Source organism: Heterodontus francisci, chromosome 5, assembly GCF_036365525.1.
Source record: "Heterodontus francisci isolate sHetFra1 chromosome 5, sHetFra1.hap1, whole genome shotgun sequence".
Taxonomy (NCBI): domain Eukaryota; kingdom Metazoa; phylum Chordata; class Chondrichthyes; order Heterodontiformes; family Heterodontidae; genus Heterodontus; species Heterodontus francisci.
In genome coordinates this window covers 91,857,239-91,872,794 of record NC_090375.1, presented here as the reverse complement: position 1 = coordinate 91,872,794, position 15,556 = coordinate 91,857,239, and positions in this window count along the sequence as shown.

The window sequence follows — 15,556 nt, the reverse complement described above, 5'->3', positions numbered from 1 at the left end:
CTTGTCCTGCTCTGTGTTACGTCTGCTCATTCTCCCTGTCATGCTGTAGTCCAAGGGGAATGTTTACTACTGCAGCTATGTCTGAGAAGAAGTGGCTTGTGCAGAATCCTTGAAGTCAGGACATAGTCCTTCAGCAGGTGCCACACCACTCCCTGTAGACTGTTGCAACTTTAAACGACTCTAGAAACCATCGACCGCTTCTACAATTGCAGCAAAAGCCAATCAGCAATTAACCTGAAATAGTTGATGATCCCTTTAAATATTGCTGGTGGTATGGACTGGGTGGTCCTTCTTGCTGCTGAATGCATGTTCAACTGTGTACGGTTAAGAGAGGGCATTAGTTGGAGCATTGAGATTGAAAACGGCAGCGCAGTTGTCAAATTAGTCTTACATGCTGATTGTCTATTCTGTATACTTCCAGCAACACCTCTTGACACCTGTGCTAACGCCCTAACCAAAATGGCATCCGGCATGACCAGCACCAGATGCCGCAGATGACATTTTGAAACCGAAAGGGCCCCCATAGCACCAAAAATACGGGCGCTATGCAACCGAATTTTGTGGTCTATGACTCTAAAATCTGGTGGGGCAAGCATATCCAAGCCAAAAGAGGTGCAGAAAATTAAGTAATTTTAATTTTTTTATGTTCACTTATGGGCCTGTGAGAGCCAGAGTGTACCTCCAAGCCCTAGAAGGAAACCATGGACCTCCCCTGCAATGAGCTTCCCTCCAGACGCCAGTCTTGTTGAACCTGAGACAGTGGCTGGGGAGGGGGAATGGAGGGCAGTGAAGGAACGGTGTTTGTGGAGGAGTGTGTTGAGTTGGTGGGCAGGGAGGGGGAGTTGGGGGAACAGAGACATTGGGCAAAAACTTCTCACCTTAGTCCCTGCTGCAATGGTGGGTCATTTTTGGCTTTGGATCACGACCCTCTGAATAGTGTGCCCAGCAGTTGCTCTTCACCAAAGCAAATCAATTATCATCCTGCCTCCGGGCTCTCTGACCATGAGGGAGGCAGGTGGGATGGTGCATCCATTCTGCCAAAAGAAGGATTTCTAATTAAAGGGACCACAGGATGAAGCTCACCAGCACTTGGATTTTTCAGGTTGCAGCACACACAGGAACAGAGAGGAGACCTGGGAACATTACTCCCTGCATCTCTCACTCTTATCAAGAGGTCCTGCTGAGGGACCTGAGGAGCTACAGTGAGGTGAGCTCTCCTAAGGATGGGAGGAAGAGGACAACCCCGTCAACCAAGCGGTCATGGATGAAAGTGGCTGAGGAAGTCAGCAGAACAAGAGTGGTCCCTCCAACCTAGAGACAATGTACCAAGAGAATCAAGGACCTCAGGAGGGCAGTTAAAGTGAATGGCATAGCACTTTTGGGTGTCAAGTCTGACAATCTGACATGCCCAGGATCCTCCTGCACAGCACAATACATCTTGCTGCTCCACTCATTCTTCTCTCTCAAGGCACCTCCTCCTAGTGAGTATAGAAATAGGAGGATACAGCAGATGAATGCATGGCTGAAGAGATGGTGCAGGAGGGAGGGCTTTAGTTTCCTGGATCACTAGGTCTGTTTCAGGTGCAAGTGGGACCGATACAAGTTGGACGGGTTGCACCTGAACCGACATGGGACCAACATCCTTGGTGGGAGGTTTGCTAGTGCTGTTGGGAGGGTGGGGGGGGGGGCGGGATTTATACTAATTTGGCAGGGGGATGGGATACAGAGTGGAGGTACAGTAGGGGATGATGCACAGCCAAATATAGAAGAGAAATGAAGTCAGTCTGGAAGACAGAGTAAATATAGACCTGTTAAGGCACAAGCGAATAATGCAAGGCTGGATTGCATCTATTTTAACGCAAGGAGTCTTACAAGTAAGGCAGATGAATTGAGGGTGTTGATTAACACACGGGAATATGATATTATTGCTATCACAGAGACATGGTTGTGGGAAGGGCAGGACTGGCAGCTCAATATTGCAGGATATAGAATCCTCAGGCATGACGGTGGGGGGGGGAGTCGTGGGGGTTGAGGTGGGAGTGCGGGGTGGTGGTGTAAAGGAGGAGGTGGTGTAAAGGAGAAGATGGCATTGCACTATTGAGCAAGGAGTTAATTACTGCAGTAAGGAGGGATGATATCTTCGAAGGCTCTGCAAATGAGGCCATATGGGTAGAACTTAAAAATTAAAAACAAAAAGACACTTTGCTGGGAGTGTATTACAGGCCTCCAAACAGTCAGGGAGAGATAGAGGATCAGATATGTAGGCAAATCTCAGAGAGGTGTAAAAATAATAGGGTAATAATCGTAGGGGATTTCAACTTCCCCAATATAAACTGGGATAGTCTTAGTGCAAAAGGCTTAAAGGGGGCAGAATTCTTAAAGAGCATACAGGAGAGCTTTTTGAGCCAGCACATATAAAGTCCTACAAGAGAAGGGGCCGTACTGGACCTAATCTTAGGGAACGAAGCCGGACAAAAGTGGTATGTGTCAGTGGGGGAGCATTTCAAGGATATTGACCATAACTCTGTAAGATTTAAGGTAGTTATGGAAAAGGACAAAGATGGACCGGAAGTAAAGGTACTGAATTGGGGGAAGGCCGATTTCAATATGATAAAACAGGATCTGGCAAAAGTGGACTGGGAGCAGCTACTTATAGGAAAGTCGACATCAGACCAGTGGGAGTCATTCAAAAAGGAAATAGTGAGAGTTCAGGGCCAACATGTTCCCGTAAAGGTGAAGGGTAGGACAAATAAGTCCAAGGAACTCTGGATGTCAAGGGATATAGGGGATTGGATAAGGAAAAAAAGGAGGCTTATGGCAGATTTAGGGGGCTGAAAACAGCAGAGGCCCGAGAGGAGTATAGAAAGTGTAGGGGGGTACTTTAAAAAGTAATTAGGAGAGCAAAGAGGCACCATGAATAAACACTGGTGGGCTAGATAAAGGAAAATAAAGGACTAACAAGGCAAGGGAATATACAATGGGTGGTAGGACCCTAGGAAGTACAGAGGGTCAGAGGGTCCTTGGTGTACCTGTCCATAGATCACTGAAGGCAGCAGCACAAGTAGATAAGGTGGTGAAGAAGGCATATGGGATACTTGCCTTTATTAGCCGAGGCATAGAATATAAGAACAGGGAGGTTATGATGGAGCTGTATAAAACACTAGTTAGGCCACAGCTGGAGTTCTGGTCACCACACTATAGGAAGGATGTAATTGCACTGTAGAGGGTGCAGAGGAGGATTACCAGGATGTTGCCTGGACTGGAACATTTCAGCTATGAGGAGAGGCTGGATAGGCGAGGGTTGTTTTCCTTAAAGCAGAGAAGGCTGAGGGGAGACCTGATAGAGATATACAAAATTATGAAGGACATAGCTAGGGTAGATTGGAAGAAACTTTTTCCCTTAGTGGAGGTGTCAATAACCAGGGGCCATAGATTTAAGGTAAGGGGCAGGAAGTTTAGAGGGGATTTGAGGAAAAATATTTTCATCCAGAGGGTGGTTGGAATCAGGAATGCACTGCCTGAAGGGGTGGTAGAGGCAGGAACCCTCACAACATTTAAGAAGTATTTAGATGAGCACTTAAATGCCATAACATACAAGGCTAGGGGCCAAGTGCTGTAAAATGGGATTATAATAGATAGGTGCTTGATGGGTGGCATGGACACAATGGGCTGAAGGGCGTGTTTCTTTGCTATATAACTCTATGATTCTGACATCCCCATTTGAGCAGCCTACACTCACACTTACCCTCACCCTCATCCAATTGCCCTCTCACACCCATACCTCACAGTCACCCTTTATAAATGTTGTCCTTCCCTCCGCTCCACACGAGCCACTATGAGCACTCTCCTAGCAGTAGAAAACGAGGGGATTACCCTCCAGTAACAGGCACCTTGTCAGCCATTGGCAATGCGTGCCCAGCTGCTCCACTGGGAAGGAGGTCTTGTTCCAAGAGGCTGCAGATGTCAGCAGTGATCTGCTGTGAGATCCTGAGCCTCCTGAGGCACTGATTCGCAGACATGCCGAGAGAACTGGTCCTGTGTCTGTTGGGGGGCGGGGGGAATCCCACTTCCTTCCAGATAGATCTCAATGTCCATCCCATCAGCCCTTTGGAGGGGCAGGTTGCTGAAGAGAAGGCAACAGGTGCTGCTGCTGGTGTTGCCCCTGCTGCTGCTGGAGCTGTTGGCAGTGGTGTGGTTTCTGCTCCTGAACCTCAGCAAAGGTGGGAGGTGGAGCTGCAGAAACTGCTCCCATGCAATGCTTAAGGCTGGCAGCAGTGAAGTGCAACTGAAGTTAAGTGAAGTGCTAGACAGGTGAAGTCTCTTCCAAGAAGTTGGCAATCACCTGTCAAGCAGCAATAGTACTCTTTGAGAATAGAAATGCTTTGAACAGCAGCCTTCACCTGGCCATGGCTGGAGCTCTTCAGCTTCAGCTTCACTGATCAAAGACTTCCCAGCTTGTCAGTTTCACTGAAGAAGCTCTTCCAGCCTGGCACTCACCTCAGTGACCCTGGTGAGTTGCTGACAGGTCGGGAAACAGGTTCCATGGCTGGGAAATCCAGGGACAGGAACAGAGTATATGTGCACAAATCATTGAAGATGACAGAGCAGTTGAGAAAGTGGCTAAAAAGACATATGGGATCCTGGGCTTTGAAGCATAGAGTACAACAGCAAGGAAGTTAGTTTAGTTTAGTTTAGTTTAGAGATACAGCACTGAAACAGGCTCTTCGGCCCACCGAGTCTGTGCCGACCATCAACCATCCATTTATACTAATCCTACACTAATTCCATATTCCTACCACATCCCCACCTGTCCCTATATTTCCCTACCACCTACCTATACTAGGGGCAATTGCTAATGGCCAATTTACCTATCAACCTGCAAGTCTTTGGCATGTGGGAGGAAACCAGAGCACCCGGAGGAAACCCATGCAGACACAGGGAGAACTTGCAAACTCCACACAGGCAGTACCCAGAATTAGGATGAACTTTTATAAAACACTGGTTTGACCTCAACTGGAGTACTGTGTCCAATTTGGGCACCACACTTCAGGAGGGATGTGAAGGTTTTAGAGAGGGCACAGAAAAGATTTACAAGCATGGTTCCAGGAATTAGGGATTTCAGTTATGTGGTTAGATTGGAGAAGCTGGGGCTCCTTAGAGAAGAGAAGGTTGAGAGGAGATTTAATAGAGATGTTCAAAATCATGAGGGGTCTGGACAGATTAGATAGGGAGAAACTGTTCCCATTGCCGGAAGGATCGAGAGCCAGAGGACACCAATACAAGGTGATTGGCAAAAGAACCAACGGCGACTTGAGGAAAATCTGTTTTACGCAGAGAGTAGTTATGATATGGAATGCACTGCCGAAGAGTATGGCAGAGGCAGATTCAATTGTGGTTTTCACAAGGGAATTGTATAAACACCTGAAGAGAAAATATTTTGCAGGACTGCAGGGAAAGGGCAGGGGAGTGGGCCTAGCTGAGTTGCTCCTGTGGGGAACCGGCACAGACATGATAGGCCAAATGGCTTCCTTTTGTGATGTAACTAGTCCATGATTCAGGGCTAAGGCAGCTCATAATTGGCTTCTTAACAACCTCAACAACTTTTTAATTACTTACCCGGCAGATACAATGAGGTTCCCTGCTTGCCTTCAATGCCGCCCTGGAGAAAGCCAGAAGAGGGCAGGATCAGGTCAGGAACCCGTCCTGACGTCAATTTCTGAGACTTTACCACCTCTGTCACCCAATATACCCAAAATTCTGCCCAATGGCTGCCATTCTCACAAATGGTGGGGACAGTATTCTGACTATAGCTGTTTTATAAGCTTCTTATGTACTCTTACTGGATTAATCGGATTGCCATTGTACCAACACAAATTTTCATCACAGGGTTTTCAAGGAGAGTTTTAAACAGGGATTTTGTCACATTATAATCTATACACTCTCAAAGCAGAAAGCTATCCAGATAGGTCCCTTGATAGTCTCATTAACGATACAAACAGATATAAAGTCCTCAGTTGTCAGTGATGAAACTTTTATTACTCAAGGCAAACTAAGTAAGCTAATTATCTAAATAAATCTGCATGATATAAACAATTGAACAAGCAAAAGCAATTTTCACAATCTCCTCATTCTGAAAATCTACATAACTAACACACTGGATGTGCCTAATCCCTGGTACTTCTGTTTTGGGTGATGAAGGATGGGAGTGCAATGTTAGTGGCCCTATCTTCTTTTCTTGTTCACACTAACCCTTAATCCTGCTGTCTCTCTCTCTCGCTCTCTCTTTCTCGAATCAAAGTAACAAGTTTTGGTGCTATGTTACTGCAGAAAGTGAATTATAAAGGTAGGGACTGCATTTGAAGGCCTCAGGGAGTGCTGAGGGGTCAGACGATATCATATATTCCTGGCCTCAGAGATCCAGAATACAATTATTTTAATTTGGAATGGAGGAGATTCCCACACTTCCCTCAGGCTTTCAAATTCTAAAATGAGAAAATGTTTCATTTTAATTTTTTTGGGTCCTCCAGCAAGCTGCCTTAAAATGCATTTCTACTATTTTTTCTTTGGTTTCTGGAGCCTGGTTTATGAGTCTGCCACCAGGCTACAAAAACTGTTCAACAGCAGTTATACCAGTTGCTGCATCATGGAGGCTGAGCTTCTAGAATCTGAAGAAAAGCAGAATAGTTTAAAAACATCATTCATCAGATTCCAATAAAGAGCAAAATACTGTAGGTGGTGGAAATCTGAAACAAAAACAGAAAATGTGAAAAACATTCAGCACATCAGGCAGCATCGGCTGAGAGAACAGACAGGTCAATATTTTGGATGTACATTTCATCAGGAGTAAAAACTGAAAGTGGAATAGAATCAGAAAAAGGAGGGGGAGGAAAATATTAGCAAACAAACATAAATGTATAAGTATTGGTGGAAGGACCTGTGACCAGCTTAAAAGAAAAACAAGAGGTTGATAGATGCCTGTAATCAAGTTGGCATTGCTGAACCAGTTATACTTCGTTATCTGGCCCAAGGCTCAGAGAAGAAACATCCAATACATAGGCAGTTGTTTTTAAAGGGATGCATGATTTCAGGGAACTGCACTGGGTTCGTGTTATAGGAGGTGCACCAGAATGTGCCGAGAACTCCAGCCAGGATTTTCCATTTTCATGGAACCCTGGTGCACCATAGGCATGGTGGAAATTTTTAGTCTCTAGCAGAGGATAATTCTTGCAAGTCATGGTTGCCTGACACAGTGCAGCATGGCCAATGGCCTCAGGGCTGGATGTACTCTTGACTTGTTTTTCAAAAATGCATCTAAGCATACACAAGCAATTGCCCCTGTGGTATTGTCACTGGACCAGTAACCCAGAGACCCAGGGGGACATGGGTTCAAATCCCACCACAGCAGAAGGTGGAATTTGAATTCAATTAATAAATCTGGAATTAAAAGCTAGTCTAATGATGGCCATGAAACCATTGTTGATTGTTGTAAAAACCCATCTGGTTCACTAATGTCCTTTAGGGAAGGAAATCTGCTGTCCTTACCTGGTCTGGCCTGCATGTAGCTCCAGACCCACAGCAATATGGTTGACTCTTACATGCCCTCTGAAATGGCCTAGCAAGCCACTCAGTTGTACCTAACTGCTATGAAGTCAATAAAAAGGAATGAAACTGGACAGACCAACCGGCCTCGATCTAGGCACCGGAAACGACAACAGCAAACCAGCCCTGTCAACCCTGCAAAGTCCTCCTTACTAACATCTGGGGGCTTGTACCAAAGTGGGGAGAGCTGTCTCACAGATTAGTCAAGCAACAGCCTGACATAGTCGTACTCACGGAATCATACCTGACAATGTCCCAGACACTGCCATCACCATCTCCCGGTATGTCCTGTCCCACCGGCAGGACAGACCCACCAGAGGTGGCGGCACAGTGGTATACAGTAGCAAGGGAGTTGCCCTGGGAGTCCTCAACATCAATTCTGGATCCCATGAAGTCTCATGGCATCCGATCAAACATGGTCAAGGAAACCTCCTGCTGATTATCACCTACCGCCCTCCCTCAGCTGATGAGTCAGTACTCCTTCATGTTGAACAGCACTTGGAGGAAGCACTGAGGGTGGCAAGGGCACAGAATGTATTCTGTGTGGGGGACTTCAATGTCCCTCACCAAGAGTGGCTCGGTAACACCACTACTGACCGAGCGGGCCGAGTCCTAAAGGACATAGCTGCTAGACTGGGTATGTGGCAGGTGGTGAGCGAACCAACAAGAGGGAAAAGCATACTTGACCTTGTCCTCACCAACCTATCTGTCCATGACAATATTGGTAGGAGTGACCACCGCAGAGTCCTTGTGGAGACGAAGTCCCGTCTTCACAGTGTGGATATCCACCATCGTGTTGTGTGGCAGTACTACTGTGCTAAATGGGTTAGATTTTGAACAGAGCTAGCAAATCAAAACTGGGCATCCATGAGGCACTGTGAGCCATCAGCAGCAGCAGAATTTGTACTCAACCACAATCTGTAATCTCATGGCCAGGCATATCCCCCACTCTACTATTACCATCAAGCCGGGGGACCAACCCTGGTTCAATGAGCAGGAGGGCATTCCAGGCACCAGGCATACCTAAAAATGAGGTGAGGGCCTGATGAAGCTGTAACACAGGACGATTTGCATGCCAAACAGCAGAAGAAGCATGTGATAGACAGGGCTAAGCGATCCCACAACCAACAGAGCAGATCTAAGCTCTGCAGTCCTGCACATCCAGGCATGAATGATGGTGGACAATTAAACAACTAACAGGAGGAGGAGGCCACACATATCCCCATCCTTAATGATGGGGGAGCCCAACACGTCAGCAAAAGACAAGGCTGAAGCATTCACAACCATCTTCAGCCAGAATTGCCAAGTTGATGGTCTATCTCGGCCTCCTCCTGAGGGCCCCAGCATCACAGATGCCAGTCTTCAGCCAATCCGATTCACTCCATGTGATATCAAGAAACGGCTGAAGGCACTGGATACTGCAAAGGCTAGGGGCGCTGACAACATTCCGGCAATAGTACTTGAAGACCTGTGCTCCAGAACTAGCTGTGCCCCTAGCCAAGCTGATCCAGTACAGCTACAACACTGGCATCTACTTGGCAATGTGGAAAATTGCCCAAGTATGTCATATGTCCTGTACACAAAAAGCAGGACAAATCCAACCCGGCCAATTACTGTCCTATCAGTCTACTCTCAATCATCAGCAAAGTGATGGAAGGGGTCGTTGACAATGCTATCAAGCGCCAAACAGCAATAACCTGCTCACTGGCGCTCAGTTTGGGTTCTGTCAGGGCCATTCAGCTCCTGACCTCATTACAACCTTTGTCCAAACATGGACAAAAAGCTGAACTCCAGAGGTGAGGTGAGAATGACTGCCCTTGAAACCAAGGCAGAATTTGACTCAGTGTTGCATCAAGGAGCTCTAGAAAAACTGTAGTCAATGGGAATCGGGGGAAATCTCTACGCTAGTTGGAGTCACACCCTAGCACAAAGGTAGATGGTTGTGGTTGTTGGAGGTCAATCATCTCAGCTCCAGGACATCACTGCAGGAGTTCCTCAGGGTAGTGTCCTAGGCCCAACCATCTTCAGCTATTTCATCAATGACCTACCCTCCATCATAAGGTCAGAAGTGGGGATGTTCGTGATGATTGCACAATGTTCAGCACCATTCGCAACTCCTCAGATACTGAAGCAGCCCGCGTCCAGATACAGCAAGACCTGAACAACATCCAGGCTTGGGCTGATAAGTGGCAAGTAACATTCATGCCACACAAGTGTCAGGCAATGACCATACATGCAAACATACGAATTAGAAGCAGCTGTAGGCAACGCAGCCCCTCGAGCTTGCTCTGCCAATCAATAAGATCATGGCTGATGTGTTTGTAACCTCAACCCCACATTCCCGCCTACCCCCGATAACTTTTCACCCACCCCCCACAAGCCCCCCTCGCTTATCAAGAATCCATTTACCAAGACTTAAAAATATTTAAAGATTCTGCTTCCACTGCCTTTTGCAGAAGAGAGATCCAAAGACTCACAACCCTCTGAGAGAAAAAGTTTCTCCTCATTTCTGTCCTAAATGGCCGACCCCTTATTTTTAAACAGTGACCCCTAGTTCTAGATTCTCCCACAAGGCGAAACATCCTTTCCACATCCACCCTGTCAAGACCCCTCAGGATCTTGTATGTTTCAATCAAGTTTCCTCTTACTCTTCTGAACTCCAGCGAATACAAGCCCAGCCTGTCCAACCTTTCTTCATAAGACAACCCACCCATTCCAGGTACTAGTCCAGTAAACCTTCTCTGAACTGCTGCCAACGCATTTACATCCTTCCGTAAATTAGGAGACCAAGACTTTACACAGTACTCCAATGTGGTCTCACCAATGCCCTGTATAACTGAAGCATAACCTCCCTACTTTTGTATTCGATTCCCCTCACAATAAACGATAACATTGTATTAGCTTTCCTAATTACTTGCTCTACCTGCATATTAACCTTTTGTGATTCATGCACTAGGACACCCAGATCCCTCTGCAGCTCAGAGCTCTGCAATCTCTCACCATTTAGATAATATGCTTCTTTTTTATTCTTCTTACCAAAAAGGACAACTTCACATTTTCCCACATTATACTCCATTTGCCAGATCTTTGCCCACTCACTTAACCTATCTATATCCCTTTGTAGCCTCCTTAAGTCCTCTTCACAAGTTACTTTCCTACCTATCTTTGTGTCATCAGCAAATTTAACAACCAACCCTTCGGTCCCTTCATCCAAGTCATTTATATAAATTGTAAAAAAGTTGAGGCCCCAGCATTGATCCCTGCGGCACACCACTTGTTACATCTTGCTAACCAGAAAAACACCCATTTATGCCTACTCTGTTTCCTGTTAGCCATTCAATATTCTATCCCTGCCAATATGTTACCCCCTAAACCATGAGCTTTTATTTTCTGCAATAACCTTTGATGTGGCACCTTATCAAATGCCTTCTGGAAATCTAAGTACAGTACATCCACCTGTTCCCCTTTATCCACAGCACATGTTACTACTTCAAAGAATTTCAATAAATTGGTTAAATATGATTTCCCTTTCACAAAACTGTGTTGACTCTGCCTGATTACTTTGAATTTTTCTAAGTGTCCTGCTATAATGTATTCAATAATAGCTTCTAACATTTTTCCAAAGACAAATGTTAAGCTAACTAGCCTGTAGTTTCCTGCATTCTGTCTCCCTCCATTTTTGAATAAAGAGTTACATTTGCTATTTTGAAATCTAATGGGACCTTCCCCCGAATCTAGGGAAGTTTGGAAAATTAAACCCAACGCATCAACTATCTCACTACCCACTTCTTTTAAGACCCTAGGATGAAGTCAATCAGGACTGGTGGACCTGTCAGCCCGCAGCTCCAACAGTTTACTCAGTACCACTTCCCTGGTGATTGTAATTTTCTTGAGTTTCTCCCTCCCTTCCATTTCTGAATTACAGCTATTTCAGGGATGTTGCTTATATCCTCTATAGTAAAGACCGATGCAAAATACATGTTCTATTCATCTGCCATCTCCTTATTTTCCCTTATTAATTCCCCAGACTCACTTTCTATAGGACTTTGTTAACTGTTTTCTTTTTAAAAATATCTATAGAAACTCTTACTGTTTATTTTTATATTTCTAGCTCGCTTTCTCTCGTACTTTAATTTTTCCTTCCTTATCAATCTTTTAGTCATTCTTTGCTGTTTTTTATAATCTGTCGAATCTTCTGACCTGCCACCCATCTTTGCACAAATATATGCTTTTTCTTTAAATTTGATACTGTATTTAACCTTTTTAGTTAACCATGGATAGTGGGTTCTCCCCTTGGAACTTTTCTTTTTCGTTGGAATGTATCTATTCTGTATATTCTGAAATATCCCCTTAAATATCTGCCACTGCATCTCTGCTGACTTATCCCTTAACCTAATTTACCAGTTTACTTTAGCTAGCTGTGCTTTCATGCCCTTATTTCACTTTAAATTGCTAGTCTTGGACCCATTCTCCTCTCCCCCAAACTGAATGTAAAATTCAATCATATTATGATCATTGCTACCTAGGGGTGCCTTCACTATGAGATCATCAATTAATCCTATCTTGTTGCACAATACCATCTCAAACAAGAAAGAATCTAACCATCTCCCTTTAATGTTCAATGGCATTACCATTGTTGAATCCCCCACTATCAACATCCTGGGGGTTACCATTGACCAGAAATTGAACTGAACCAGCCATATAAATACTGTGGCTACAAAAGCAGCTCAGAGACTGGGAATTCTGTGGCAAGTAACTTACACCCTGTCTCCCCAACGCCTGTCCACCATCTCAAAGGCACAAGTCAGGAGTGTGATGGAATACTCTCCACTTGCCTGCATGGGTGCAGCTCCAACAACAATCAAGAAACTCGACACCATTCAGGACAAAGCAACCTGCTTGATCGGCACACATCCACCACCTTAAATATTCACTCTCTCCACCACCAACTCACAGTGGCAGCAGAGTGTACCATCTACAAGATGCATTGCAACTTACCACACCTCCTTCAACAGCGCCTTCCAAAAACGTGAGCTCTACCGCCTAGAAGGACAAGGGCAGCAGATGCGTGGGAAAACCACGATTTGCAAGTTCCCCTCCAAGCCACACACCATCCTGACTTGGAACTATATTGCTGTTCCTTCACTGTTGCTGGGTCAAAATCCTGGAACTTCCTTCCTAACAGCAGTGTGGGTCTACCTACACCCCAAGTACTGCAGCAGTTCAAGAAGGCAGCTCACCACTACCTTCTCAAGGGCAATTAGGGATAGGCAATAAATGCTAGCGAAGCCCACATCCCATGAACAAATAAAATAAATTATTGTTCTTGCAAAGTCTTTAATGATCCTAGAGGGGATCAATAATCTCTCCAAAGAGGCCACTTCTGCACTGGGACAGAAGATGGGTAAACAAATTTTCGTCGCGCTCTTCCTAACTCAAGGCAATCTTCTAACATTCTGACCACAGCGGGTGCAGTTGAAGTACCCTAGTTGGCGTGTAGCACCCAAACTTACAAATGAAACCGTACACACTATTTGGAACAGAGTCTAGGATAGATGGATGGATGGAGATTTTGCTCCTCTGCATTTCCACTGGTGCACCCAGGCTGGTGTTTTCTTTGCTTCTCTGTCTAAGCCAGGGATTTCAGTGCCAGGGAGTCTCTCAGAATATGAAAGGCGTGAATAGTTCTCTAAATGCAATAAATGAGTTCACGAAACTAAGCTATGATAATGGAGGTACACCTGCCTGATTTTGTGGCTGCAAAACTAAGACTAGCTGGATGAATTCTGTCCCTTATCTGCTGTTCAGTGGAAGCCATGAAAAAAATTGATGAGAGCTTACCACAATACACACAGGCTACTGACAATGTCAATGCAGTTGGTCAGCTATTATAAATTCCGGTGCCCAGATACTTCCAATTGAATTAAACCTTGCATAAGGCTATAAACTACATACTGTATTTAAACTGCTTACGACATACAGGCTAGAAATTTCTACTGGTGTGATGGGTTAATACCTCTGTTAAAGTAGCTGACAGGAATGTCACGAAAGCTCATTAAAAATTTGGCCACTAATATGGGTAGTAATAATTGCTAATGTAATACCACTCATTCAATGCATATTGTTATTCTTAGAGAAGAATGTGGCATTCAACCAAGAAGAACACCTCAGAACAGGTAGTGACACAAAATACTAGGAATCACTTACCAGCTTTGGAGAGAATAATGGAGTTTTAAGGCAGGGAGTCCATAGAGGGCATGTAATAGATAAGGTATAGGACACAAGCATATTCCTGTTGGTTTATTTTCAATTGCATTGCTTAACTCTACCACTGAACATGTATTCAGCACATGTAAAACAATGATTGTTTTGAGTCATGGATAACAACATGAAGAGGTAGAAATTAATAGGGCCTGTTTTGGGCCTCAGGCCTCTTCATCATCTTCAGGGTGCTGATCATGCCTCGACAGGCAGTTCGTGCCTCAGAAAAAAATAAATTTCAGGTAGGTTCTGAGAGAGAGTTTGGATCACACAATGGGTTGTGAGGGGGTGGTGGTGGGTGATGGTTGATCACCAGGATTGTGAAGTCAGAAGGAGCACTCCTTCTGGCTCCAGAGAAAGGTTTTTATACACACCTTTAGTTGGCGGCCATGGTGGCTGCTGAAGAATCCTGCCCTAAAGAGGCCTGCCCCACTCATAAGGAACAAATTTTGTGGAATGTTCCTTCAACAGACATTAGGCCCATCATTAACATACTTAAAGGGTTTAATGCCTGTTTTAGGTACCAATCTGGGGTGCCTAAAAATGGTCTGCATTAATTTCGCAAGTGGGACCAACACCTGCGCAGATTGGGCATTTGCTGTCCCACTGCTACATTGATACATTTTGTGCCCATTTCATGCCCAAAAATGGCCATAAAGCATACCAATTTCTGCCCCAGTATGCCTGCATACCAATGATATGTCTAATCTACTATTACCTCTCTTTCCACAGATATGCTTAAATTCCGATAGAGCAGCAAGCCAAATGATCAGGACAGCAAGCCTCACAAGCTGAGGGAGAAGCACTTTGGATACAGAGGAAATTGTATGAGAATGAGCAGGTGAACCTGTCTCCTGTTTCCTCACAGAGCATGAAGGAAGCTAGTCTTGTTGGTATTTTAAAATCTACCAGCACCACTTGGCAAATAGGATTGCTTGTTTGTGGATGACACAAAGGTTGGTGGAGTTGCGGATAGTGATGAGGATTGTCAGAGGATACAGCAGGATATAGATCGGTTGGAGACTTGGGCGGAGAAATGGTAGATGGAGTTTAATCCAGACAAATGTGAGGTAATGCATTTTGGAAGATCTAATACAGGTGGGAAGTATACAGTAAATGGCAGAACCCTTAGGAGTATTCTCAGGCAGAGAGATCTGGGCGTACAGGTCCACTGGTCACTGAAAGTGGCAACGCAGGTGGATAAGGTAGTCAAGAAGGCATACGGCATGCTTGCCTTCATCGGTCGGGGCACAGAGTATAAAAATTGGCAAGTCATGCTACAGCTGTACAGAACTTTAGTTAGGCCACACTTAGAATATTGCGTACAATTCTGGTCGCCACACTACCAGAAGGACGTGGAGGCTTTGGAGCGGGTATAGAAGAGGTTTACCAGGATGTTGCCTGGTCTGGAGGACATTAGCTATGAGGAGAGGTTGGATAAACTCGGATTGTTTTCACTGGAACGACGGAGGTGGAGGGGCGACATGATAGAGGTTTACAAAGTTATGAGTGGCATGGACAGAGTGGATAGTCAGAAGCTTTTTCCCAGGGTGGAAGAGTCAGTTACTAGGGGACATAGGTTTAAGGTGCGAGGGACAACGTTTTTAGAGGGGATGTGCGAGGCAACTTCTTTACACAGAGGGTGGTGAGTGCCTGGAACTTGCTGCTGGGGGAGGTGGTGGAAGCAGGTACGATA